General features: G+C 42.6%; 2 long non-coding RNA genes across 2 annotated transcripts in view; one reads left to right on the forward strand and one right to left on the reverse strand.

Moving 5' to 3' along the window:
* The window catches only part of LOC140002704 (uncharacterized), a 43,420-nt gene extending 23,405 nt beyond the window's left edge, over positions 1-20,015 (reverse strand). The window contains exon 1 of the long non-coding RNA XR_011809962.1: positions 18,971-20,015. This is a non-coding gene — a long non-coding RNA (uncharacterized lncRNA). The remainder of the gene's footprint in view (positions 1-18,970) is intronic.
* On the forward strand, positions 17,195-22,667 carry LOC140002705 (uncharacterized). The gene is made up of 4 exons (XR_011809963.1): positions 17,195-17,326; positions 18,227-18,296; positions 21,603-21,722; positions 22,423-22,667. It is a non-coding gene; the product is annotated as an uncharacterized lncRNA (long non-coding RNA).
* The last annotated feature ends 2,875 nt before the right edge of the window (positions 22,668-25,542 follow it).

Genomic DNA, 25,542 nt, shown 5'->3' on the forward strand with positions numbered 1-25,542 from the left:
AGGGTACACCAAATCTCAGTATAATTTCATTCAACAATACTTTGGACACTTCTCTGGCTTTGTTAGTTCTATGTGGGAATGCTCCTGGCCATCTGGAAAAGGTGTCTGTTAGCACCAATAGGCATCTAAAGCCTCCTTTTCTTGAGAGTTTGAAAAAATCAATTTGCCCCTGTTTCCCAGGAACATTTCCCTTCCCTATTGTTCCTGTTTGGGGTTTGATTCCTGTCTGAGGTTTACTTTTAGGCCTTTCTAACAATGGTATACAAATTAGGCCCTATCCATTTTCTACTTAAAACCTGTTATAATATTTCAGCTCCCCAGCATGCTTTCTTATATTCTCCAATTACTGTCCAATATCCTACAGTATCACAACTCTCCCATCAGTTCTTTGTGTTAAACCTGTAGCTAACACTTTCCGTTTACACCTTCAATTAATTGCTTATCGATCCCGGATCTTCTACTTCATTTTCAAAGACTTTTGTTAATGCCTGGCTTTCTGTTCCTGGTACTAGTGGAGGGGAGGCTGGGGGAAAGAGGGAGAGATGGAAAGGAGGGGTAAGGCATCACAACTTTACACGGCCCTTCAATGTTGAAACCCAGCATGAACAAATTACATATGAAAATCTCTATCAGACCAGAAGATTCTGTACCTCTGCGTGGCTGTCTGGCCATACTGCATCATCAGTATGTACTTAGTTTTGAATAAGAATATAAGCATCTGTGAATTCGCTTTCAAGTGAATTCAACTGCTCAGAAACCCTGGGATATTTGCAGTAGGCTGTTTTAAAACCCAAACAAAGCTCATTGAATGTGCATTCATAACACTGGAAAATATGGATATGAGAAATAATGTGATGTTTTGGGGATTCAGTGGCTGTTAGGCAAGTACATTTGTTTTTGTAGAAGGTTCCTGGTAAGTGTGGGAATTTCTAAGATGACCTTTTGCGAGAGCGTGACTCAGTTTACAGAATGCCTTTCTACTGCCTTTATTGCATAATCATTGTTTTTTGCAGGTACAAAAAAAAGGGGGGGGGGGGGAGGAGGGGGTCAGATTCAATAGGAGCCTACAAATCCATTTACCTTTCCATGCACAAAAGCATAATACAAAAGCATGGATTGTTAAATCGCGTTCCCGTGTTTATGAACACTTGTCATTGTCTCTAGCTCTTAATACAGTTTGCAGAATGAACACACTACAACACTATTAGTAGGAATTCACCCATACGTAGACAAAAAGGAAGATGTTTCCTTTGGAAGTGTGTTTTTAATATATTGGAAAGAAAACTTGGCTTTGCTTTCATCCTGGAAGCATCATTCACTGCAGCAAGATTTCTTTACTGGACTGTGACCTTCTTCAGTCCTGTCTTTAGAGAAAATGCTTTGACCTTTTCTATGCATAAATTCCTTGAAAACCTTACATAGTAAAAAGCAATATGCTAAAAGCATAATTAGCTGTTGCTTCCTATCATTAAAGACAGAATCAGCAGAAGGGTAGTGTAGTCAATACCCTTTTGACATGTCATTATTTTGGTTCCCCTGAAACTTATTTAGTTTATAATAGTTTATTGTCTGTTCACCACTCTCACAGTGGTGACCTTTGATTAGGAATAAAGTTCTGTAGGAATGCAGATAGAATAATTTTATTGATTTTACATTTGGCAGAGTCTACGATTGGTAAAAGTTTTTTTCTATAACAGGGTTATAGAAAACAAGGGTTTTTCTATAACCTTCTTCATTCTCTGGCTTTCTACCCTTTGTCTTAGTCAAATCCCAGCTTCTGGGTCACTGTTCCAATAAAAAGAAGTAAAGAAAACATTTGAATTGAAGCTGAGGGCATTTGGGCACCAGCTTTTTGGTGGTAATTAAACATGAGAGAACATGGCTCTTTCTGTCTCTTCCTCATCTGCCACCTACTTTGCAAGACCATATGGGAGAGCGGATTTTATTCTTAGTCCAGAAGTGCTCCTCTGGTGTTCATAGAAGATTGTGTAGGAACAGAAGCCAGTCTTTTCCCACACATGTGTTTTCAGAAGGGAAGCATGTTTTCTCATGTGATAGGTGATCTGATAGATATACATGTAACATGTGCGAGACCTTTTGTCTGCAAATAAAGAACATTGTACATTTATTCACTTTTTATTTATTCACTATTATATTTGGAGAGCTTGGGGTGACTTGGGGAAAAGGTGCCAATTTGTAACTGCCAAGGTAGAAGAACAGAATACCAGATGAGCAGTACCTCTGCATCAATACCATATATATATAAATGACTTCAGAAATTTCCCAGATAGAAAGTCATTCTAGTTCCACAAAAACTGAGCTTTTTAACATTTTTACTTGCTTTAGAAACACCCAACAAACTGTAGCTTTTGTGTGTATGTGTATTCAACTCATAGCTGACAACACAATAGTTTGTTTGTTTGTTTGTTTGTTTTTTAAAAAAAGGAAATTCCCTATGCTGTAAGTCTATCCTTGAACTAGGACTTTATCGTGTACTTGTTGAATATTAAAAGTATTTTCTTTAAAACCCAACATGATTTGGGGGGGAGGTGGGAAGTGTTAACTTAAACAGACTTAATTTTCATATGCTTATGTTGATAACAGATGCAACAGTGGTGGTTCAGTATCTCCATGGTTATTCAAGAGCACAGACAAGCATACTTAAAGAAGCATCTTATAACTACATGGGAGATATATAAAAGGAAAACCTTCAAATCATGTTTTGTTTGCTAAAGGTCCCTTACTTAAACTTTGAAAGTAGAACCGCCTCTCTGCAGCAAGTTTGTTTATCTTAAACTTTAGATTTTATTATACTTGGATATACCAAAACAGAAAGAATGTGTTTTGTTGTTGTTGTTATTGTTGTTTGCTGTTGTTGCTGTTTTACCTGCTACTTCTGCTGACTTTTTTTTTTCCTCACATGTCCTCTGATAGCTCCACCTTATTATTTCACCCTAATAATCCTGAAAATATGTTTTTGAGTGTTATCTTGAGTGGCAAGGGCTGCTTGATGCTTTCTTGTGAAATAAATGCTCATCAGCATCCAGATGCCTTAGCCATAGGCAATCGCCCCATAATAGAATTAAGCAGATGCCCATAAGTAGAGAAGAACTTAATGTGAATAAGAAGATTGAATATAATGCTAGTATGCAATAACAGCAAAAAATTAATCGATGCTGGTATTTCTAAGAAAATATATTGGGAGGTGGGGGTGGGAGAAAGAGAGAAAGTGCAAACAGTTTATATGTATATATAGAGAGAGAGATTTAATAAGGTGTTTGTTCCTTGCTTTCCAAGATACTTTCTCTAGATTTTTCTTTTTTTCTTTTCTTTTTTTTTTTTTCTATTATTTTTTCCTAATGTCCACAACCATGTCCTATTTTAGCAGTAAAGCTTTAAACCAATTCCTAATTTCCTGTGCTTTGGAAAAAGATAAATAGAATTATTTTAGGCAAAAAATAAAATTCCAACTTGTGGTTCCAATTTTTAATCACCAGAAAGTCTAACCAATTTATCTATTTATTTATCTATTTGAATTATGGTGATTTAGTTTGAGCAGTTACTTTAATTAAATAGTGCTTTGAGCAATAGAAACTCTAATTTGCCATCACCGAGATTATTGTTAGTTTGGAACATGGGGTATCATTTAAAACCATTTAGTTGTTATAATTCAGTCTGAACTGTAACTATGGTTCTGCAAAACTTCTCTGGGGGTAAAGAGTTAGTTTTATTTGCATGTTCATGTTCAGAAGAAAAGAATGCAGTCATGTAAAAAATGTGTATAATGTTAAATGTTAAATATTTTTGAAATTATTCATTGACTCCTTTTTTTTTTTTTTTTTTTTGGCATTTTTTGCATGTACATATTTTGAAATTTGAAATTTGCCAAGAAAATGATTTTTTATTCCCCTTTCTCTGAATTTATTGTATAATTTTGGCCTCAAAGTTAATTTATTTCATGACTACACTTATGAAGGTTATTTAGGTATAGGAAAATGTGATGCTTAGGAAGCTAATAATTTAGCAAATTAGTAATTTGATCAGATGAGATAGCCAGCATGTTTCTCACATATTGCAAAGAGCAGGTCATTATGTGGTATCATTGGGAAGATCATTAGCACTAAAACCATCTGGACAATGTTTAGCTGCATTAAAAATGGCAGACAAGGTCATGGGACATTCAAAGAGAGAGAAAAATCTTTGTAAGCCTCAGTTTTAAGATACAGAACTGATGCCATCTGAATTGATCCATATTGTACAATTTTGACTAAGTAGAGGATTCAGTGGAAGACAATAAATTGTGAAGAAAGATGCTCTAATGTGCAAGTCAGTATTCTTTTTAATCAAGAATGGAATAACTTATCTCCAACTTAGATACCATGAATAGTGATGGCGTTCAAAAAGAGCAGAAAGACCCCTAAACAAGTTCCATGCTAGAGGCCAGAGGCAGGTGCATCTGTGCCACATATCTCTCCTGTAAGATGAGAGCAGGGTGAACCATACTGTTAGCTGCAACTGCCTATGGGGGGTCTGAGCAAAGGCAGGGCAGGCAGTTTTACGGTATAGCTAAGGGGCTAAGTATTGGTTGCTTTCTAGTAGCCTTATTAAAATCTCTTTATGGAATTGATCTTATTCTGGATGTGTGCATAAGGCACGGGACAGCTGTTAATGACATCTCAGAGAAAGGCCAGAAGCTTCATGGAGCTGCTAACAGAGAAGGTCTGAGGACTTTAATACAGGCAAACCTTCCTGAAATATTGATTTTCTGCAGTGCATAGACTGACTTCAGATGTGGGCTGAAGCACAGAACTGCAAATGGTCTGAACAATTGCTGCTTGAGCATTTGGCAGACGAGCAACATCTGGTATTAAGAAGGGTTGGGACTATGGTAACTCAAGATTATATTCCAGATGTACAGTTTAAAGCAACTGCAATCAAAGTGAACATTAGTGTTGTTCTCACGAGAATGGAAAGAGGGTGGGGAAGAAGGTCAAGATTACACGGTCAACACAGAAACTGAAGAGATCAATATTCTTCCCTTACAGGAGGAGATCTAGACTCTTGGTGTAAGTTTGATTAAGAACAGCAAGAATCAATAATTTAAGGTAGATCTTAGCAAGAAGAAAGGGGCAATATAAATAAAAATTTATCAGACTTTTACTATCTTTTTCACACACAAAGGATTGCTTTGTGTCTGAAGAATTTCCAAATCAAAGAAACTACAGTACACCTACTAGTCCACAAAGATGTTCATGCGAGAGAGGGGCCAGCTATGGCACCCTCACTAACATTAAAATCCTTAGTCTACAAAATGGAGGGCACAGTAGCTTACTATCACTGTTCCAGGTGACAATGGCCTGTTCCAAATTCAGGATGTCCAGGAAAGCTCTCTCTGATCTTACTTGACTAGTAGTTTCCTATCAAAGGAATCAACTATGGCAAATACCGCAAGTGGTGGTTATCTGTGCCATATTCTCTACCTTCAAACTCAACAGGTCAGGACCGATAGAACATTATAAGGCAATATTTAGCTCCGCAGGTCTTCTTAGTGATTCCGCCAATAAGACACATTTGTTTCATGATGGAATGAATCTGACTCATCTGCTTACAAGTCCTGGATTTCTTCAAATTCATTTTATTTTATACAGTGTTTACTCACCTGAAACATTCCATATCCTACCATATTAATTTATAATCATGAATAGTCAGTAAGTAGGTTATGCAAGAAAATTATTGACTGGGTTTTCTGGTCTGCGGAGTGGCCTTAAACTATCAGAAAACTGTTCAGAGGAAGTACCATCAACAAAGGGGAAATATTTAAAGGCAGAAGGCTCTTCCTTTGAAGACCACAGGGAATTTGTGCTCGACCAACCTCATTGCCTTCTATGATGGCATCACCAGCTGGGTAGATGGGGGGAGAGCAGTGGATGTCATCTACATTGACTTTAGCAAGGCTTTTGATACTGTCTCCCATGACATCCTGATAGCAAAGCTGAGAAAGTGTGGGATAGATGAGTGGACAGTAAGGTGGGCTGAGAACTGGCTGACTGGCCGAGCTCAGAGGGTGGTGATCAGTGGCACAGAGTCTGGCTGGAGACCTGTGACTAGCAGTGTTCCCCAGGGGTCAGTGCTGGGTCCGGTCTTGTTCAACATCTTTATCGATGACCTTGATGAGGGAATAGTGTCTGCCCTCAGAAAGTATGCTGCTGACACAAAGCTGGGAGGAATGGCTGACATGCCAGAAGGCTGTGCTGCCATTCAGTGAGACCTGGACCAGCTGGAGAGATGGGCAGAAAGAAACCAAATGAGGTTTAATAAGAACAAGTGTAGAGTCCTGCACCTGAGAAGGAACAACTGCATATATCGGTACAGGCTGGGGGATGACCTGCTGGAGAGGAGCTCTGAGGAGAAGGACCTGGGGGTCCTGGTGGATGACAGGTTGACCATGAGCCAGCAGCGTGCCCTTGTGGCCAAGAGGGCCAGTAGGATCCTGGCGTGCATTAAAAGGAGCGTGGCCAGCAGGTCAAGGGAGGTGATCCTCCCCCTCTTCTCTGCCCTGGTCAGACCTCACCTGGAGTACTGTGTCCAGTTCTGGGTTCCCCGGTACAAAAAAGACGGGGATCTCCTGGAAAGAGTCCAGTGGAGGGCCACAAAGATAGTACGGGGCCTGGAGCATCTTCCCTATGAAGAAAGGCTGACAGACCTGGGTTTGCTTGGCCTGGAGAAAAGATGGCCGAGAGGGGATCTCATCAACGTAAATAAATACCTGACGTGTGGGAGACAGAGGGATTTGGCCAACCTCTTTTCAGTGGTTTGTGGGGACGGGACAAGGGGTAATGGCCACAAGATGAAGCGCAGGAAGTTCTGCACCAACACGCAAAAGAACTTCTTCACGGTGAGGGTGACAGAGCACTGGAACAGGCTGCCCAGGGAGATTGTGGAGTCTCCTTCTCTGGAGATATTCAAGGCCCATCTGGACGCCTACCTGGGCAGCCTGCTCTGAGGAACCTGCTTTGGCAGGGGGGTTGGACTCAATGATCTTTAGAGGTCCCTTCCAACTCCTTCAATTCTGTGATTCTTTGATATCTAGAAATATGTATGTTGTAGTGCTCCATATTGCTTCTGCTGGAGGGCATCTAGATGGTGAACTTGTATCACAAGATGGTGCTTGTATCACAATGCAACTGCAATTTGTTTCACAGAATCTCTAGGTTGGAAGAGACCTCAAGATCATCGAGTCCAACCTCTGACCTAACACTAACAGTCCCCACTAAACCATATCCCTAAGTTCTACATCTAAACGTCTTTTGAAGACTTCCAGGGATGGTGACTCAACCACCTCCCTGGGCAGCCTGTTCCAATGTCTAACAACCCTTTCAGTAAAGAAATTCTTCCTAACATCTAACCTAAAACTCCCCTGGCGCAACTTTAGCCCATTCCCCCTCGTCCTGTCACCAGGCACATGGGAGAACAGGCCAACCCCCATCTCGCTAGAGCCTCCTTTAATATACTTATACAGAGTGATAAGGTCACCCCTGAGCCTCCTTTTCTCTAGGCTGAACAAGCCCAGCTCCTTCAGCCGCTCCTCATAGGACTTGCTCTCCAGGCCCCTCACCAGCTTCGTCGCCCTTCTCTGGACCCGCTCAAGCACCTCGATGTCCTTCTTGTAGCGAGGGGCCCAGAACTGAACACAGTACTCGAGGTGCGGCCTCACCAGAGCCGAGTACAGGGGGACGATCACCTCCCTAGCCCTGCTGGTCACAGTGTTTTTGATACAAGCCAGGATGCCGTTGGCCTTCTTGGCCACCTGAGCACACTGCTGGCTCTGCAATGATTGTTTCTGTACAATCAATTTAATTTTCAGTCTTTGTTATTTTATGGCCTGCTAATAAGCTCAACAAAGACTGTTCAAACACCATGTGATCTAAAGTGTAAAGCAAAATGTTTTCTAATCTACACAGGTGGCTAGTTTTTCTACCCTCTCACATCTGTGCTGTGGTAGCCGTGTGACTTTGTTCTGAAGAAGAAGGTTGTCTGTATGGAAAAGCATAAAGACTGTATCATCTGAAAAGAGTTCTTGCATTAGTAGATACCAAATGGGATAATTATTTTTCAAAATTAGCATTTACTTTTAATATTGTCTACTGCTTCTATGAATAATGCCTGCTTCATAAAGTTTGCAAGTGTGAATCCAACAGTAAACTCTGGGAAATTTTGTATTGAGTAAGTTCACTTTTTTTTTTTTTTTTTTTTTTTTTTTTTTTTTTTTAAGAGCTCAGAATTAGAGGAGGTTATGTGATGTAATGAATTAGCACATTTTTTATTTTTCTTTCTTAGGAAATAAGCCTTAGGTTCATGGTTCACCCCCCACACATAAATACTCTTATTTAGGCTGAACTCATAAGCTGGTAAGTGTTTATGAGCTTGACACATTAACACAAATAACCCTTGTTTTGCAAAGCTTTCTCTTAAATATATGAGGGAGGTGAGGAGAGCAAATCAACACCAGTTTATAGTCACACACAAATAATAATAATAATAATAGACTATGAGATTAATACAAGCTGTCTTGCAGATATAAAATGTCTTGTCTCAGCAGATATAAAATGAAATAAATTTATGGTCCCTATATGTAACATCTTTAGAGTTCACATAGAAAAAAAAAAGGAAGCTTGTTAGAATCTTCACACTTTCCAGAGTTTCTACCTTAGTTTCTACCTTAACATCCTATGAGTGCCAAATATTTGAAGCTCACCAGTGATCTCATGTTTCACCACTTTGGCAGCATGTATGTAAGGCACTGGACAGAATTGTGAGTAGATACCTGAGGTCTACTTGTTTAAGCCCCACAGGGTGTCTTGTTGTGGGGCTTCAACTCATGGTTTCAATTTTCATTTAAACTATAAACAGTTAACAATGAGTAAATTTAGGAAGCTGTTGGCTATTGACTAATACGGCTACTAGCTGAAAACTGTGTGTGGCCTCCATATACACCTGTGTGGCATCCACACACTGACATTGCTGAACTGTCTAGCTATCTGAACATATACCAACCCTACTTCAGTGGTACCTCAAGTAAGGAATTACCTGGCAAGGGAGGTGAAAGATAAAGTTCATCATTAAAAAAAAAAATAATAAAAAAAATTATAATGACTACCACAACAACAAAAATTCTGAAAGATATTGAAAACTTCTCCCCAAATCAACATTAAAAGACTAGGGCCAGGGAACAACAACAACAAATGTCCCTCTGAATGCCTTCATATATCAGTTATCTACATGTAGATGTATAACATCTGCATTCTTGTGTTGTTAAGTGTTGCAGCCAAGCAAGGACTCCTTCTTAGGCCTTATCTGTCTCTATTTTGAGTGAGCTCATCTCATAAAAGAAAGAATCCTGTCAGAAAGCAGTGAAAGCTAGCTGCTCCCTAAAGCCAGGTAAGTCAGGAGATAGGTGCTGGTAACTGCGTCAGTAACATCAATACCCTCAGACACAGCAAGCAATAAGCCAGATCCAGTGGTACACAAGGAATCCAGTCAAGAGTGAAAGGAGACAGAGCCAAAGGTGAGACTACAGGCAATCTATAGAATACATCAAAGTGTACCATCCAAGAAGAAAAGCTGCCTGAAGCATGGGTCCAAAGACTGTCCAGGTTGAGACAGAACTGTAGACAGGCACACCTACAATATAATTCAGACAAGGACAGAAAGCCCAGGCCTGAACTTAAGTCTATGGAAGTGTGGGTATGGTCCTGAGGAGAGGCTGGTCAGGGACATAAAAACCTTTTGGTGCCCTCAAAGCCCTGACAGATCCTTCCTGTTGTAAAAACAAATCCAACTAATAAATAACATAAGTGCTAATTAATCTGAACTTAAAGTCTTTATATTGTGTCTAAATATTTAATGATTTCATTTCATACCTTAGAGCATTTCTATTAGTCCTAGCTCCCGACGAAAAATCATGCCTCCCAGATAGCATAGATTTGCAATGTTAGTGCTGTTTTTCATCCCATTTTTCTCTGAGAGCTCTAAATGCTTAGATTTTTTTTTTTTTTTTTGGGGGGGGGGGGGGTTGGGGCTGTTTTATTTTTTTTTTTGTCTCTCAGTATTCTCATTATTTTGTCTTTCAATATTCTCATTATTTTGCTTACTATCCAATTAATATCTTGTACTAAATCTTCTATCAGAGCTATGTGATGCCTTAAACTCTCTTCGCAACTTTTGCCATTTTCCTTAAAATAATTGCAAATGGACAATTGGTGAAAAAATATACCTTGTTATTCACAGAAATTGTAGAGTAGCATTTGGTGTCTTTTTTAATGGCAAAAGCTTTGAAATTTAACTGTTAAATTTAATACAGTTAACATTTTGACTTTTCTACCAGTGAAAAGCAATTCTTAATAAATTTCCAGGTTTAGCTTAGAGAAGTACCATGAATTTTTAGTGTTCACCTGATACTTTTGGTAGTTAAATACATTATAGATATCAGGACTGTGTAGTTGAATAGTACACAACAGGACATTCACATATCACTATGTCTTTCCCTCAAGTTAAATCTTGACAGCCAAACTTATCCATGTTAAAAGGGGTATGATTTTCAGAGTAGTTAGCACTATGAACTTCTTATTCATACATGTGAAATTCCCAGGTTCTGAATATGGTGTTAGGGACCTTGTGTTGAAAAAGTTAGTTTGCCCAAATGCCTGAAACTTCTTGTGACTTTGTATAGTTGCTTGTGTCCAATGTATAGCATAACTTCAAGGAATTTCCACTTGTTCTACCAGTATAACTTCATTGGTTGTCTTAACTTCACTTAACTGTATTTGAGATTGCTGCGGTTTAACCTGGCAAGCAGCTGAGTGCACCACACAGCTGCTTGTTCACTACCCTCTTGCCTCTGACCCCATTGGGATGGGAGAAGGAATAAATAAATGAAAAAAAAAAAAAAAAAAAAAAAGTAAAAAAACTTGTGGGTTGAGATAAAGTCAGTTTAATAAGACAGAAAAGGAAGGGAAACAATAACAACAACAACAGAATATAAGAAAAGCAAGTGATGCACAATGCAAGTGCTCACTACTTGCTGGTCATGCTCAGCCAGACCCCAAACAACAGCCCTCCACTGCACTTGAGACAACTCCCCTATTTTTATTGTTCAACATGACACCACAGGGTATGGAACATCCCTTTCGCCAGTCTTGTCCGGCTGTCCTGGTTCTGTTCCCTCTCAGCTCCTGGTGCACTCCTCACTGGCAGGGCAGCACCAGAAGCTGAAAAGTCCTTGGCTCTGTGTAAGCACTGCTCTGCAGTAACTAAATCATTGGTATGTTATGACCAGTATTTTCAACCTAAATCCAAAGCACAGCTACCATATGAGCTACTAGAAAGAAAATTATCCCAAATGTAATCAGGACACAGACAAAATGATTGCTTACTCAATTAAAAAGAAGCAAATTGAGAAAGGAACTGGAAAATTTATTTGTCACATTAAATATATGCATTGCCTTTGTAAGGGCTAGTACGTAAGCTATAAATACAGCCTGACACCTGTGAGTTTTCATATGCAAGACCATTTTTTACCCAAGATAACAAAAAAAAAATTACCTACAGGAGGGCTATAATCAAGAATAGAAGAGATGCAAACTCCAAGAGAACTTGCTGAGCTAAAAGATTGAATCTATTTGAAATCTAATACATTTGCTGAGACACATTAGGTACTTCTTTGCATTTTATAATGCTTGCAATAATTGCTTAATTAACAGGCTATCAGTCTGCTTATTCCTGGTAGTTTGTATGTGTTTATATGCACATGGTGGAAGTTTTGCACAATTTAATTGTTGATTTTAAAGTATTTGAATTATTCTTGCTGTATTAGTACCTACACGTTATTTAATATTTTATTTTTAATGTGTTGTTTGTTTTTTTTTAATGGTTTTTTGTTGATAATTTTTTATTTAATCTGATAATGTCTAGGCAATGAAACTTGTAGAGATCTGAGAAGAAATTTGTGTGACTGTATCTTATGTATTTTTTCTGTTGTGTTAGGAAGTCTTAGTTCATATACCTAATTCTAGTGACTCTGGATCATGAGGAATTTTTTCTTGGTATCCAACAGGGTTTAGGACATTTCTTTAAGAGATCCCCTATGTCTTACATGCTGTCTTGTATTTAGAATCATAGAATCATAGAATATCCTGAGTTGGAAGGGACCCTTAAGGATCATCAAGTCCAACTCTTGACACCGCATAGGTCTACCCAAAAGTTCAGACCATGTGACTAAGTGCACAGTCCAGTCTCTTCTTAAATTCAGACAGGCTCGGTGCAGTGACCACTTCCCTGGGGAGCCTGTTCCAGTGTGCAACCACCCTCTCTGTGAAGAACCCCCTCCTAATGTCAAGCCTAAACTTCCCCTGCCTCAGCTTAACCCCGTTCCCGCGGGTCCTGTCACTGGTGTTAATGGAGAAAAGGTCTCCTGCCTCTCGACACCCCCTTACGAGGAAGTTGTAGACTGTGATGAGGTCTCCCCTCAGCCTCCTCTTCTCCAGCTGAACAGGCCCAGCACCCTCAGCTGTTCCTCGTACGTCTTCACAATGTTTCAGTAATAAATCACCACACAGACCCACAAATTACTTTACAAAGATCAGCAGATGGGCTGAGCGTATCTCTATAAAACTGCCCAGCAGACCTTCGCAAAAATAACTAAATGATCTTGCAAGCTGTTTAATTCATAAAATCTGTACTATGATGTGTATGCACCAACAAGGTATGATTAGCTTCACTGAAACATATGTTTAACTATTCCTACTTTTTGTGCTTGGCATAGAAATCTAAGTAGCTTCTTCTTAACAGCTTTTAATTAAGTAAGTAATTAAGATTTTTTTCTCATGTCATCTGCAAAGACAGGACTCTGAATAACACAAACATTTCTGTGTAACTATCCCTTGATCTTTGTGAACATTTTTACAAACAAGAGGAGAATTGATACACAGAACTCATGTGACACAAAGTTCACTTTTTATCATGCTTTTCTGCATGCAGTTTTTTATATCTTTTCTCTTGCTTTCCTTCCATTCATACTCCCTTACCACTCTTCAAATTTTATAGCCAGCTTTGATTCCAATTAAATTTACAAATGTAGGGAATTATTTGGATCATGAAGGGAAGAGAGAGAGGGGTTGTTAGTGTTTACATTACTCTGTACCCTGGCTGAAAATTCTGAAATTCTCTATAACTTCTTCTGTAGTTTATTCTACATAAGGCATACAAAAGGTAAGAGGACCAATATGTGAAAAAGTCCAGAGAGGACCAATTGCACTCACTGCAGCTCTCAGTATAGCAAGCATAGCAAAAGGTACTTACACATCTGGTATCTCACTCTATTTCATGAAAGTAACATGGTGAAGGTTGTATTTAATTCTGTATTCTTGTTTCCTTTCCTTTCTCGTTAGATTTACATTATAGTTAGATTTGCAACTCTGTACGTCTACACTGTTAGATCAAGCTCATTTAGTGATAATAGAGCAGAATGGCAAATTAGATTTGCACAACATTCAGGAAGGAAAAAATGACCCAGAGAAAGCACAAAGCAATATACGCCATGGCAAAACAATCAGCCAAAAATTATTTTAGAGTTTAAACACCAAGCTTCTTTTAGATTGTCTACATGGGATATAAAGAAGAGAAAGAAAACAAGAAATCCCTGCATTTTTCTGTCCTGTGGATTGAAGGCCTATCATGTTCTTTTTCTCCCCATCTCTTGGAATTTAAAATGAGGGTGCAAAATTTATGGGTTGCTTATATAGAAATTCACTCCATGTCCCCTACTTAAAAAAAATCCTGTTTGAATCTTCATTTTGTCTGCATTCATTGTTGAGAGTAATTTGCTTTGGCCTTTTATTGTAAAGTGGTATTGACAGAGTGCTCCCTTTATCACATTCATTCCCGTTTTACTATGGAGGCTGTGTCTGGAAGCTGTTTTTCAGGCACCCTGTTATGAGATATTGCTAACAAAATCAAAGCCATTAGAGGTAAAATTATTTTCTTTCAGCCATTATCCACATTCAGGGAGGTGACATTCTTTGTCTTAGAAAGCTGCCAGGCTTTTATAGTATGAATACCTCATTTTTAAAACTCATTTTCTGATCTTTGTTTATGAATTTGAGTTATTTTAACCATATATTTAAAAGCTGCTTTAAGTACTTTTTGAGAAGGAAATACAACTTATGAATGGGTGTCCCATTTCATTATGAAAATTTACTACACCACAAAAACAAAAACAACAAAAAAAAACATATTAGAGTTTAATTTATGATGCTCTGTCAACTTCATTATTAGTGTCCCGTTTCTCTGATATTGCACTGAAAGGAGTAACAGAGGGAAATGTTTGTGAGATTTTGCAATATTTTTAACTATTATATGTAGGTGATTAGTATATAAAAAGCTGTTATTTTTTCCTCTTTCTACTTTTAATTTGAATTTGTCAGTGTTACCCAAAATTCCCTTTAGTTTTGTTATCGGTACACTGCATTTCTGATGTTAGTGATCCAGAAGAAAGTACAGTCAAAATGCAATGTGTACTTCATGAGAAAAATTAAAGGTATGAAGAATAAAAATATTAATGACTCAGCATGCAGAATCTCATTTTAAAGCATGGATCTGAGATGCTTCACTGATAACTAGGCCTGAGATGCTTCACTGATAACTAGGCCAGTGTGCCATTTACAAATAAACAATATTTCACTTTTTTATTAGAGCTTTCAAAACCATGTCTCATGTATTTCTCTCACTTTGGTAGCATTTTGCATAATATCAGTATCTTTCTAAGACTCTTCACCACTACAAAAATTGGATGATATTGATCTTTCCATGCGTCAATGTGATCTGTGTTTACTCTCTGAATATCTTTAACCTGCTGACTATAGGAAGTTTTTAATGTCTGCATTACAAGGACTGTGGCCATCAGGTCAAAGGAGGTGATCCTCCCCCTCTACTCTTCCCTGGTCAGGCCTCACCTGGAGTAGTCTCCAGGTCTGGGTTCCCCACTACAGAAAAGACAGGGATCTCCTGGAAAGAGTCCAGTGGAGGGCAACAAAAGTCTAGATATAAGGAAAACAAAATCAAAACATTCCTTCTCTGGTACCCATAAGAAAGTAACAGACCATGTAAGTAAGTAATGGACCATGCTGCTCAGACAAAATGTCCAGAAATCCCAGATCAAACTTGCTCCAACTGTAGCAAGAGCCCAAAGTCATCAATAAAAAGTCTTGTAGAAGATTTCCAGCAGAGGTAAATGACTATCTCTATAACTCTGCAGTACTGGCTGAAGTTGTCATTCTCTCAGCTCAGAGAAAAAGATTCAGAAAAAAATATGGCATGGAATATTCTGAATCTAGTAGGAGGGATAGTTATTATGCACTTTAAAGAAAGAGAGTGAGATAATGCAATGCAATGCTTTGTGATGTGTCTTTAAAGGTGGAGAGAAACTGACTTAGCGTGAGTCTCATCATGGCAACCCTCATTTGTGTCCTGGCATTCATTTTCTACATCCATTTTGTATGCTAGGTAACGGAATAGAAAAGTGCACTGCTGCTTATAAAAAGGTACCAACATATATATATTTTTTCAGTGTTCAATAAAGACACATTACTTCTCTTTGCCCCTGTTATCCATAGCAAACTGATTTGTCAGTTTCTGAAACTCTTTTGAGACTTGGAAACTAACATGCAATGAAATATCCTTGAAAGATATTTGATCATGGTTGAACTGCTTGTGGTAAACGTTTGGCTGTAAAGGACTTTTTGATATTAAGCTCTTCTCAGTGTTCTGTGGAAAGTCGGTTAATTGGGTTCACATGAAAAAGATTTGATAATGGAGAGGCTGCAGGGGTGGTTTCTGTGACCAGAGGCCAGCAGCTGGCCCATGTCACAGCAGAGCCAGCTGAAGATGGCTCCAAAAAGGACCTGCTGCTGGCCAGAGCCAAGGTAGGGAGTGCTGCTGGGTGGGCTTCAGGGGAGCAGATTTAAGGAAGGGGGGAAAATACTGCTGTGCAACAGCAGCTGGGAGAGAGGATTGTGAAAGCGTGAGAGAAGCAGCCCTGCAGCCCCCCAGGTGAGCGCCGCAGGAGGGCAGGAGGTGCTGCAGGCAGGCAGCAGCAGTTCCCCTGCGGGCTGTGCAGGGAGAGGCCCCTGGTGGAGCAGGCTGTCCCCCTGCACCCATGGGTCCCACATGGAGCAGATCTCCACGCTGCAGCCCCCCCATGGGTGGAGGAGCCCCCGGTGGAGCAGGTGGCTGTGGCCTGGAGGAGGCTGCGGCCTGTGGAGAGCCCCCGCAGGAGCAGGCCCCGGGCCGGAGCTGCAGCCCGTGGAGAGGAGCCCACGTGGAGCAGGGGCAGAGAGGGACCGAGAAGGAGTGGTGGAGATGAAGTGCTACAGACTGACCACAACCCCCAGTCCAGTCCCCCTGTTCCCCTGCGCTGCACGGGGGGAGGAGCTGGAAGAGCTCAGATGGGGGGAAGGAAGGTGTTTTTGGTTTCTTTCCTTTGGTTCTCACTTGTCTAGCCTGGTAGTAGTAGTAGTTAGGCAGGAAATCTTACTGTCTCCCTATGCTGCATCTGCTTTGCCCATCACGATCCTTGTTGAGCGATCTCCCTGTCCTTGTCTCAACCCTTGAGCCCTTTGCATCGTATTTTCTCTCCCTTTCTCTTTGAGGAGGGGGAGGGAGAGAGTGGCCGTGATGGAGCTCGGCTGCCCACCCACCGAAAAGCACTGCAGCTGCAAAGTACTGGAAAAGTTTTCAGAAGCAACAAGGTGTTTAACAAGGAAATGTATAGTTTCCTTTTTCACGCTTCCTAAATAATTGGGCTTATTTCATATTCCCAACTCGGAGGAGGAGAATTGTTGATTTCACCTTCTTTTTTCTTCCTTGGAAATCAAAGGTGAACAGCTCTAAAAGGAAGGGGAACGTATCAGAAGCAAGCTTTTTTTGGCTTGTAATCCTTTCTTAAGGAAAAGATTTCTCACACACCTTCCCCAGATGTAGGGGGGCAGAGAATAATTTTGGAACTACTCCAATTAAAGTCAGCTTGGGGAGAGTGGGACTTCTCTACTTGTTTCAGAGACATTAGCATTAGCAAGAGAGAGTGTTGTGTTGCCGCTGCCAGGGGCCTACGGTGATGACTTCAGAAACAGAATTGAATGATGTCACTGTGACACCTTGGTAACAGCTGCCTCTGAGCAAGTTTAGCGAGGAGGGACAGAGAAGTGTGCTGGATGAAACCACGTGAGGACTTGTGGATCCCACGTTGAGGTGCATCGAGAGGGCCCACCCTTCTGTAAGTGTTTGGATGCTTCATTTTAGATTTCTGTAGTTTGTGTAAAGTCCTTTCACAAGCATGAAGTTTGGTACTTTGGCTCAGGGATGTAGCTGCACAGAGTGACAGGTGCACCATGTGGCTGAGGGCCTCTGCACGTTCTCTCTTTCCCACACACGATCAAGAAAGAAGGGTAGACAAATAAGAGTGTGCTGTGGTCCTGCCATAGACCTCAAGTACTACAGCATAAACAAGAGACTTAAAAGTAGCCCATCACATGAAACTTCAGGACAGCAATGCACTTCATCAGCTGGTCTGGCCTGTTGAGTGGAGTGTCTCAGGATGGAGTGTATGAAGATGCACTCCATCTGCTTTCAGATTAGCACTTGCAGTGAGCAAGCTGCCTGGCCTTAACATTTTTCATTCCATTTTTCACCCGACTTTTGCTGGTTCTTCTTGGTCTATGTTTCACCCATCTCCCTGCCCCAGAGCGACACAAGTAAAGCTCTTAAGCAATTGCTAACCTGTTCTCAGTGCTCACGAGTCCCAAATCACTCATTTTACAATCTATAAACCATGGCAGCTGGCACCTAGTTGGTACACGGTGACACTGCACACGTTGGCAGTGTCGTCAGGAGCTGCAAAGTCAGGGCTGTGGGGGTTAAGGGAAAACCACACATCAGTTTAGCAACTTGGCTCCCGTAGGATACTTCCTACGGCAGGAGTTTCAGCAAAGCCACTCAGAGGGACCTGCTGGCTAATTCAAACGGGACTTCTGCTGGAGCAGTCAGAAGGCAGCAGGAGATATCCAGTGGGCATCGCTGTCAGTCTGTGGCAGTTTGGGGTCCAGGTATCAGTGGTTAGGTGGGGTTTTCTCTGCTTCACTTTCTCCAAAGCTGTGAAAAAATATTTCTTTTACAGCACTGTACAGTCCCACGTTAAGGATGGAACCAGCTGCATCAACTTCCAGTACGACGGTGTTGTAAAAAAGGTGCCTTTGGTGGTCAGGAGCACAACAGCTCTGCTGATGTGTTATTTAAGTGTGTTCTTACATCTGAGTTTCCTCATAGCAGTATGTAGCTGAGGGGGTCCAACTTTCCCAGGGAAGATTTATGGTTTTTCTCCTACCAAGCACCAGCTCAGTATACAAAGCTCTGTTAATAACACCCAAGCATGTAGATGTTAAACTGAAACTGCTTTTAAACCTAGTTGTTGTTACAAAAATAGCTTAATACACCATCTTCAGAGGGTAAAAATTCACATGGAAGTACAGAAAAACCCAGAAGCGCTTCCTGAGCTTCAGTTTACCAACAGCACCATCGGATTTAGATCGTGGCCTGGCAGCCAGGATGCAGGGTCTGTAAGCATTGCTGCGATGTGGAAGTGCCAAGGCAGGTTTCTGGCCTGCCCTGACTAAAAGACCTTTTTTTTTCATACAAACAGCGTGCCAGGTACGCTGTAATGCCAATGTGCCAGGTCAATAGAGGATGTCAAACAACAGAGGCGTTTATCCTAATTTCTGGCATGAAAACACTTTTAACAGCATTCTTTTCACCAAGAAACCCCTCTCTATCTTCTCCAATACTCCAGGATCTGCTGCAGCTGCAGCAGCCGCGCTGCTACAACCCACATCTTTGCCAAATCTTTTCAATAATTGTGCTTTACCTCGGCAATGTTGAGGTCACTCCTCTTCCTCCTCCAGCTGAGGAAGCAGCTCGCTGGCTCTGCCACACCGCAGGTGCGGAAGCGAGAGCTGGGAACACAGGAGTCAAACTCTCAGTGCTCACAAAGCCACCAGGGCACAGGCCTGACACAGAGGCACCCCGGATCCGCTCTCCCTCCCCGCTGCGAGGCTCGCAGCAGCCCCGACCCGAAGCGCACACAATGCTTCGCATGGTGATGTCACCGCTGATTCTGAGTCCCCAGGTGAGGATCTGCCTCACCACTCTCAACGCTGGGGTTGGGTTTTGGTTTTGTTTTTTTTTTTTTTTCTTTTAAACATTCACAGCTTATGGGAAACCATCAGGTAAACCACAGATCGCTAGGGAAGAAGTCCCACACGAGGGAAGAAGTCCGTGCTTTTCTTCCAGGCAGTGTCACGTGCTTTAACACGCCGCGTTCGACAAAGCAGCTCTCCCCGTTTTGCTCAGTGGCAACAGGCACGACTGCAACGCACACAGGTGTAGGCAGCACCTGCAGGTCCCAAACCCTTAACCGGTTTGTAGAAAGCACCAATTTTTGAAGTAGTGGTTCTCCCTTAATCCATGACCCCTTCTTTCCTTTATTTATAACGGGTGGCTCTCCTCCATTTTCCTCCTCAGTGTCTGAGCAGACACTGGGAATCGTTTCTGGAGGAAGGGCACTGCTGAAGCTCCTACATCTACTCTCCGAGAAAAGAGAGTATGTCAAAGAATACAGATTTCCTTTCTTTTTCCCTTTTGAAATACAATTTCTGAAATCAACGCTGCCGCCTGGCAGCAAATACCTACAGGACTAAAGAGGATTCCTCATCCTCACTGTAACATTGTAGTTAACCTCCCAACGAACCCATCTCCCCAGGAAGTGGCCATTTGAGATGGGAAGGGGTAGAGCAAGAGGAAGCTCTCCTTAGCCTAGCTCTTCTCCCAACACCACCTTGCCATCCAGCACCAAATTCAATTCACCTGCTCCGCCCGATCAGTCGAACGGGCGTCCGATGCTGGCACATGCCACAGCGGTGTTTCTGACGTGGCTTAAATCACCTATCCGCAGAATATCTCGGCTCCGTACGCTCCAATAATGCAGTAGTTGAGAAATAATGCCCAGAGCTCACACTCTGAGTGCAGCCCAACAGCACCGAAGCACCGGGAGGCTAAACATTCCCAACCTGGCAACAAGGCTGACCCAAGCAACAGCACGGAACCCTTCTGCACCTTCAGCGTGGAGATCAGCGGAAGGAAACACAGATTTTTCTTTTCTCCTGGGGCTGCACCGCTCAGGGCCAGCAGAGCAGTGCTTCCCCTTCCCTTCTCTGTCTGTGCCAAGATCGTGCCTCGTCTCTCGAGTCCTGCCCGTGATGGTGCCTGGCCTCAGCCCCTTGAGGCGGCCATTCCTCCAGCACCGCAGCTCTCTTGGCAAGCTGCGAGTCATTTTATGTCTTGTCACAGCTTTCCAGAGCCAGGCACACAGGTTCTGGAGAAGGCTGGGGCAGGACAAGCCTGCTTTAAGCCCCAAACCTGCCTCCTTTACTGTCTCCTCTCAGGCCAGGCCTACCCTCCGGGCCCAGCAGCACTCATCCTGCCTGCCCCAGGACCCGCAGGTTGCGCCCTGTGGTAGCAGCAAAGAGCCCCCCAAATGTCTGTCCTGGGGTACACAGGGGTGAGGCAGCCCCGTCACTGCACAGACACCCATGGGACACGTCACCAGAGCCGCTATCGGCTTGGCAATTAAGGACGTGGGAGAGGAGCCCACGTCACGCAAGCATTCGTGGCTGCCCTGGACAAAGAAAGAAACAGTGGCTGTTTTTCTCCCCATTTAAATAGCTAAAAGCACCGCTAGCAGTTTCTTTCTTTGCGTCCAGCCTGTACTACGTTTAAAGAAAGAAGCAGCTTCTGCTGAGGAGGTGGAAGATGCTGTCAGCAGAAACACCGTGCCTAGAATGCGAGCAGGGAAGACAGCGATGCTGCGAAATAAAGCTTTTACAGCCGCTTCAGATCAGTTGGCCTGGGCTCCAAGGGTCAGACACCCAGCTGGGAAGATTGAATTTCCTCCTCGATAGCCTTGCCCAGCTCAATCTTGCCATCCTGACTTGGCTCCAGAGAAAGCCTCTTATTAAAGGCACAGAGAAACAATAGCTTCTCGGCCAAAAACTAGGAGTTTAAGCAATCCAGTGAAAAAGCTGTGCTTGGGAACAAGAACGTTTCAGAGGCTAGTTGATTTTAGTTCTCATCGTCACTCGTGTCATGGCAAAGGGCCTCTACAGAGGCAAAAGAGTCTCAGCACTGAGGTAGGACATAGCTCAAACACCAGCCCCAGAAGGTGGAGATCATAGCCTTGACTCACCCTAAAGGCATCGCAGAAAGGGCACCAGGTAAGAGGACAAGGAGGGTTTTTGCTCTAGGGTTAGTTTGTCACATAGCCCAGGAGCCACTGGCTTTGGCTAGCATTTGACAACTGATTCTGGACCTTGAATGGACGAAGCCATACTCTGCCTCTGAATAATGAGGCTTGCATAGAGAGAAAACCCACACTGCCTATAGGGACTCTGTCATAGCAGTGGGCTTGCTTCTTGATCCCCATCCCTCTTTCCACCCTGCAGGCCCTACTTGCACGCTCTGCCTTGCTCAGATGGGAAGCTCAGCCATTCATCCAGCACCACGAGAAGATGTGGGATTGATTTCACAAGCTGGTGGACACACTGAGGACGTCACAGTTACATGTGGGCACATTTTATTCTCTGGATGCACTCGCGCATTGTTTCTGCTCAACAGCCAAAGCTTTATTGATTCAAAACCATTTCCCTTCTCCCCCACCCCCAGCATGTTTTTATTTATTTATTTATTTATTTATTTATTTAGTATATGTATCCCTTTTCCCACCCCTCAACTGCTCGTCCACTTCTGATTTGAGTAATATCTCTGCTTTCTCAGAAGAAGCTAACTGACAATTCATTCATTTTTTTTTTCTCCCAAGAACCATATAAATTACATGCAAAACATTGTACATAGAGATTAATATCAAAATGCAATACAGATCAGGTGCACTTTAAGCTGGACTCTAGGATATGGCAAACACACCAGGGTACATATTGCTTTGAAACCACCATTTTTTTTTAATGTCATGCATACCACATAATATTCAGTCTTTTGTTTTGTATTTTTCTGTTTTTATACAAAAATACCAGTGCTTATTATACTAGTTACTGGAAAAGAAAAAAAAATCAGATCTGTGTGTCCTCTTCAAATCAAAATTTTGTTGTGAGAGCACTGGATAAATATATATACACACACCAACAAGTGTCATAAGCTTTGCCTTTGCTGAAGGAAGATAAATAGTACCAAGAAAATCTGTCTAGTTTGTTTTACAGGCTTGTCTTTCTCAGTATGGAACAAACTGACCTCCCTGGTCTAACTTTGCAGTTGCCTATTCTGCCTTTGTCCTGGAGAGAAGAGCAAGAAAAGAACAGATCTATTTTTGCACTCCAAAAACGCATTAGAGGAGGATTATCACACCCACCTAAGGGTACTTCCTTGTTTGTTTATAAAGCACCAAGTATTTCTCTTGGACAGAGACTGTTGCTGGCTTGCTTTGTGCCTTCCATTTATAATAAAGATATTATAAAAAAGATATTATAAAAAAGATAATAAAGATATTAAGATGCTTACCCCTTGTTTTTTACCCTCCTCTTTGGGTCCAAACACCTAGATGGAGGGTGCAAAACAACACTTTTGAACCCAGACCCTGAGCTGCAGAGTCCAAAGGCCCAGCTTTCAGCTCCAAAGCCTGACTTGGAGATACAAGACACGCCCTCTCCTCCTCCTCACTGCCTCTTGCCTCCTCCCCTCCTGATATTTTAACCATCTCAAACCTCATTATTAGGGCCCCATGCTTCCTTATTTCACCCCAAATCCCTATGTTCAGGGTCCACAACCTCCACTTGGTATCTGAACTCTTCTTCTGATTGCCTTATCCAAGGCAATCAGAAGGGCACCCCTCCTTTTAAATTCGCAAATCCTCATGCTAGGAGCCGAGGCCTGAATTTTGGGGTCCAAACATCCATTTCGAGGAAGCAGAGAGTGGAGGGCGGGCCGCACTGTCCACCATTTTTAGGCCACAGCATCACATATTAGGGCAGAAAGCCTCTTCCTTGGGCTTGAAAGCCTTGTCTGAAAGGGTAACCCCTCCTTTTTAGTGGCTTTTTCTTGCTTACACATTAATCTTACAGACCAGGCTGCCACTTACAAGGAACAAACCCCTATTTTTAGGGTCACAATTTTATTATAACCTTATTATTGCCACATCAGGGCCCAGGGACCATCTCTGGAACCGGGAGCAGGGCCTCTGTGGCAGGTCCTGTCCCAACGGACACAACGGACCTGGTTCCCTGCAATGCGGACTTCTTAGATGGCGAGGCCTTATTGGAGAGGAACAGCCCTCCTTTCAAATTCCCAAATCCTCATGCTAGGAGATGAGGCCTGAATGTTAGAGTCCAAAGCCTCCTCTTTGGGTCCAAACACCCATCTGGAGGGATCAAAGCATCACTTCAGGATCCAGACAGAGGAAGCGGGCTGCGCTGTCCATGATTTTTAGGCCCCAGCATCACATATTAGGGCAAAAAGCATCCTCCTTGGGCTCAAAAGCCCTTTTTAGAGAACGAACCCTCCTTTTCCGTGCCAGGATCATCATTTGCTGAGTCAAGGCCTGACAGTCACATCCCAAAGGGTCAACCTGAGAGCCCAAAGCCTCTTTTTTAGCACCCGGAGCCTTCTCCTTGGGACTCAAAGCCTCAGGTTGGGGTACAAAGGCTCATTTTCTGGGTTCAAAGCCCCATTTTAGTGTCCAGAGACCCCCATGCTAGGCTCTAAAACTTCATTCTTCATGGCTGACGTCTCATGCTCAGGCTCCAAACCCTGATTTTCAGGGCCCAGACGCTGCTTTGGGATCCTAAGCCCCCTCCTGATTGCCTACCTACTCCTTTGTAGGGCCAAGAGTCTACTTTTTGGTGACCAAAGCCTTAATATTAGGGCCCAGAGACCCACCTCTTGAATTCAGAGCCGCCTTCTTGGGGCCTTCCTCATTAGGGCCAAATGCCTCATTTTCACCCTATAACCCCTTCTCTTCAGGGCTAAGAGCATCTTTTGCGGATCCAAACCCTTTTTCTCACCCTTCCTTTGCAGCTGAGAAGCATACAGGCATGGCACCAAGGCTCCTCTGTATAGACCACAGCCTTGTTCTTAAGCACCCAGCTTTCAGGACGTTTTCAGGACAAGAGAGCCTATAGTTGGGATCCAAAGCCGCCTTTGCTTACACGTCAATCCTACAGAGTAGGTTGCCATTTCCAAGGGGCAATTCCCTATTTTTAGGGTCCACAATTTTATTATAAGATGCAATGCGTCCTTCTTAGATGGCAAAGTCGTAAGTGAGAAAGCCCTGCTTTCAAATCCCCAAATCCTCATTCTAGGAGCCGAGGCCTGAATTTTAGGGTCCAAACATCCATTTTGAGGAAGCAGAGAGTGGAGTGTGTGTAATACACAATAAATGTTTGTTCATTGTCTTTTGTAAAAACAAGGAGTTCTGTTTGAGGAACGGGAGTTGTGAAAACTCCCTGCTGAAGTAAGGAGCTGTATAATGCTTGGCTAGACACTATGAAAATTCCATTGCTTAATGTAACAAAAAAGAGAATCCTCTCCCCTTCCCTCCTTCTGCATCTCAGTAGCCTCTTCTGTTCAGAAAACACAGCTGCAAAGTTCATGTAACCATCTCCTGATAAGTTGTTAAACTAGTGTATCAACATCTTGCCTTCCTGTCTCACGCTGGGCCAACATGACCAAATAAAGAAAGAAGTTGAACCACAATGCTGAGGAAGACTACGGCCTTCATCTTCATGACCACCAGAGGGACAGAGACGACCCCCTAGCAACAGTGCGCGCAGTCGCAGAATATACCAGGATGTGCTGCGTAATCCCGGAATTACCAAGATATAAAAAGGGACCCTGGCGGTGTAAAATTACGTAAAAGAAAGACAACTGTCATGTTGTGGTCTGATAGTTTCTGGGAGAAAGCAGAAACCCGGCAATTCTGTCTTTCCTACTCCTCCAAACCAATTCCGTTGACAACTCTGAATGCTTCCAGCTAGAAAAAAAAGGAAGAATGAAGTGGAGGGCTCCTTGCCATCACTGTATTTCTGGAGCAGATTTCTGGATAGTCCCCGCAGCCAGCTGTAGGGCCTGTGCCAGGCTTGGAGTGGCTGCAGGGAACATGCCAGGGGCTCGAGGTGCTGCAGGGAACATGCCAGGGGCTGGAGGGGCTGCAGGGCGAGTGACACGGGTTTGAGGGGCCTCAGGTCCCAGCGCAGTGGTTGAAGTCGATGCAGGGAACATCAGAGTTGTTGGAGGGGCTGCAGGTAAAATGCCAGGGGTTGCGGGGGCTGCAGGGTGCTGAGTCACAGCTTTGCATCAGGTCAAGACGCATTTTCCTAGAACCATCCATTTCCTCCTGAAGGGGCTGAATAGCATGGAACGGTCTTCAAAATGCACAGA

The sequence above is a fragment of the Anas platyrhynchos genome, chromosome 5 (genome assembly GCF_047663525.1).
Source record: "Anas platyrhynchos isolate ZD024472 breed Pekin duck chromosome 5, IASCAAS_PekinDuck_T2T, whole genome shotgun sequence".
NCBI lineage: Eukaryota > Metazoa > Chordata > Aves > Anseriformes > Anatidae > Anas > Anas platyrhynchos.